The sequence below is a fragment of the Vulpes vulpes genome, chromosome 3 (assembly GCF_048418805.1).
Source record: "Vulpes vulpes isolate BD-2025 chromosome 3, VulVul3, whole genome shotgun sequence".
Taxonomy (NCBI): domain Eukaryota; kingdom Metazoa; phylum Chordata; class Mammalia; order Carnivora; family Canidae; genus Vulpes; species Vulpes vulpes.
In genome coordinates this window covers 66,832,338-66,834,663 of record NC_132782.1, presented here as the reverse complement: position 1 = coordinate 66,834,663, position 2,326 = coordinate 66,832,338, and the positions used below count along the sequence as shown (strand labels likewise).

The 2,326-nt window shown below is 54.3% G+C and overlaps 1 pseudogene; it reads right to left on the bottom strand.

The window, feature by feature from the left end:
• Positions 1 to 236: 236 nt before the first annotated feature.
• Positions 237 to 943, bottom strand: LOC112934259 (glucose-induced degradation protein 8 homolog pseudogene; annotated as a pseudogene).
• Positions 944 to 2,326: the final 1,383 nt, after the last annotated feature.

Genomic DNA, 2,326 nt, shown 5'->3' with positions numbered 1-2,326 from the left:
GGTGCCATTCACTGCACGTTTTCCAGCACTTAAAAGGGCCACATTTCCCTTTAAAAAAGATGCTGAGTCAAATAAATAATAAATAAAAAATAAATAAATAAATAAATAAATAAATAAATAAATAAATAAATATAAAAAGGGGAAAAAAGAGTTCTCTACTGCAGTAAAAATCTGAGTCACAGACGGCTGCTCTGAGGAGTTCCTGCTGGGGAAGCACAGGGCCGCCGGCACGGACTCTACTTAGGCTCCTCGATCACACCTTTGCTGAGGTCTGTCATTTTGGGATATTTTACTTTCTTCTGGTCCAGCTCATTCTGAGCCCAAAGGAGTAGTTTCAGTAATTTTGCCAGCTTGGGTATTGACTCATGATTTTCATAATCTAGGACTGCTTGGTTAACTTCACTCCACACCTTCTACCTCTGCATCATGTAAAGCAGGTCCCCAAACGGCAGCTCTTCTGGGTTGTCAAGGGCCAGCAGGGCCAGGGTGCGCTCCGTCTCCGTCAGGCATTCCCTGCTCTCCTCACCTTGCTCGGCCAGCTGGGTCTGTGCGAACTCCAGGGCCACCTCAGTCTCACGCTGGCGGATCAGCTCCATGAGGTGCTGTTGTTGCAGGTGGAAGTAAAGGTACCGGTTTGTGTCCAGGAGCTCTGGATGGAGACTGTTGATCAATGCAATAGCCTCCTGGATCTGGCCTTTCAGGATCATCTCACGGGTTTTGATCCGCTCATCAAGTGTTTCTAGGTCCACACTAGGTTCAATCCCAGATTCCATTTGAAATTTCTCTGCTGCTTCCTTAAAGCCCTCTGTGACCAAGTAGTTCATGATGAGGCGGTTCATGTCTGCCCACTGGACATGCAAGTTATTGAGTTTCTCCATCCACTCATCTTTCGTGATTTCATCGGGTCTTTCTGCATAACTCATTCTGCTTTATTTCGGCTCCAGCTCCGCTGCGCTGGTGCCATAAACGCCGTCCTCCTCGCGGAGCACAAGCGCCTCGCCCTGGGCCTGGCCACCGCCCTGCACGCCGGAGCCTTCGCGGGAAACGCTGTCCCCTGGCAGCCCGCCTCCCTCCTGCCCTGCGCTGCGCGGTCTCCACGGCTGCCTGCCGGGGGCCCGGCCGAGCGGGGAGGGCGGCGAGGCACGGGGGCCGGCGCAGGCGGAAGCCGCCTGATCTTCACATTTTAAAAGGCAGATATTATCAGGCTGGTGTTATGCTGCCAGTATCACCCGTGAAGCTGTCCTGTGAGATGAGAAGTGGAACTGCAGTCCCCCCCGGCTCTATGCTCCAAGGGCCACGTGATGCCTGCTTGTTGTGTCACCTGCACGCACATGGCTGATGCTCCAGTCTAGCATCTAGGATTTATTAGAAGGTGCTAGGTCGCTTTCAGAATTCCCAGGAGGGCCGGAGAGCCAAGTCAGGAGTAACACTCAGCCACAAGGAGAAGTTCTGCAGGAGGATCCCCAGCACCAACAACGGGGACGCTGGGATGTGCCCCATGCTGCCCACAGAAGCCAGCATCTCTGCTGCACACAGCCAGGCAACAGCCACCCTGGGTGCCTTCCTCCACTTCATCGCCTGGCAAACCTAGGTCACCAGCATCGCACTTGGAAGGAACTGGCTCTGGCACTTTGTCTGCAAGTCCAGGGACAGGGACGTGTCACAGCTCTGCCCTCAGAGAAGAGAGAGATTCCAGGCTTGTCCCCTGATCTCCCTCTGCTGTGTTCCTGAGCCTCTCCTGTGAGCCAGGGAGCATCCGACAGCTTTGTATAGAATGATTCAGCTCCTCACACAAATCCACAGAGGTAGGTACTACACTCATTTTACGGACAAGGCATGGAGGTGGCACAGAGTAGCTTAGTAACTTGGCCGACGTCACACAGGATACAAATCAGGGCAGCTTCCTCTGGGGCCTGTGCTCTTTGCCACTAGCATTCTTCAAATGTCAATGACGGTGACTTAACATTTGACATGACTTTGGGTTTGCAGGGTCGGTTCGGCACAATCACAGAACATTTCATGCTGCATGTTACATGCTCACTAAAGACTCGAAAAGTCGGGCAAAGAGCGCTTCGGTGTGTTCCCTCCCTATTACAGGATGGGGTTCCAGTTACCAGGTGGGTGCGCCCCCACCCCATCCCACCTCTGCCCAGGCCCCGCCCCCACCCCCACTTGGATCCGCCCACCTGGGCTTCAGGGCACCCACAAGGGCATCCCCTCCCAGCTGTGGGGTGTGCGTGCGCACTGGAAGCCGGGTCCCTGGGGGCCACCAGCCTGTTGCCGACCCCGAGTCTGGGGGCAAACACTGGATGCCTGCAAATGGGAA